Genomic DNA, 982 nt, shown 5'->3' with positions numbered 1-982 from the left:
AAGTATGAACAGTTAGTTGGAGTGTACTTTAGGTTCTCGCTTTTGATTTTTTTTTTCTTCAATTGGTGGAACAGGATGGTTCCAATTTGATTAGTGAAGTGCTCTCCAGTGGGGCAAGGAAATTCAAGGTTATGGGGTCCAGTGACTGGGTTATGGAAGGCTAGTGAGGAAGTCTCAGGCAGGAGGATCAGGAGGGGGTCATAGAGCTGAGGCTGGGGTGGGGTCAGTGTGAGGAGGATGTAAGTAGCTAGAGAGAATAGTTGTGGGCCCTGAAGCTGGAAAATACAGCTAGTCTGAGTGCAGAGGATCAGGATGAAATGACTATGTTCTGGGTTAGGAAGCTAATACAGAGATCTGAAGTGGGAAAACCAACAGTGGGTCTGGGCACAAGGTTGAAGAGAACAGAGTTTAGGTTGAGAACAGAGCTGTTCAAGGTGCAGGGGAATCAAACCACAGTGATCAGGGACTGACTTAGCAGGGTAGTATGCAGGCCTCTAGCAGGCAGAGTGGGTAGGATTAGAGATGGTGCCAAAGATGGGCTCTGCAGGATTTCGGCTACTCACCCCTGGGTCAGGCACTCTTCAGGACTCTCAGTGGTACAGATCCAAGGCCCAAGGAGAGGGTATGGGAAGAGGATGTGTAGATCCCTACTAGCCAGCAGGGAAGCCTGAGCCCTGGAGCAGTGGGAGGGACTAGAGATAGTCATTAAAGTAAGGGGAGTAAGAGGATAGCAGGATTTGGGATACTTCCCCACCCCACCTCCAGAGGCTAGAGGCCAAGTCAGGTACTCTCAGGCTGTTTCTGAAAGAGATGTGGATCCAAGACCCAAAAAGAGGAAATGGAAAGAGGATGGGGGCGGGGGTGGCTACTTGTCAGGGAAGCCTGAGCCCTTTAGTTTTCCATATGACTTTTTCATGCATTCTTAGTTCTTGTTAACCCTCACCCCCACTCCACTTGCCCCAACACCCTACTTCAACCTTCA

Source organism: Nannospalax galili, unplaced genomic scaffold, assembly GCF_000622305.1.
Source record: "Nannospalax galili isolate Female #2095 unplaced genomic scaffold, S.galili_v1.0 scaffold106, whole genome shotgun sequence".
In the NCBI taxonomy this organism is placed as follows: Eukaryota; Metazoa; Chordata; class Mammalia; order Rodentia; family Spalacidae; genus Nannospalax; species Nannospalax galili.
Note: the sequence above shows the minus strand (reverse complement) of the source record.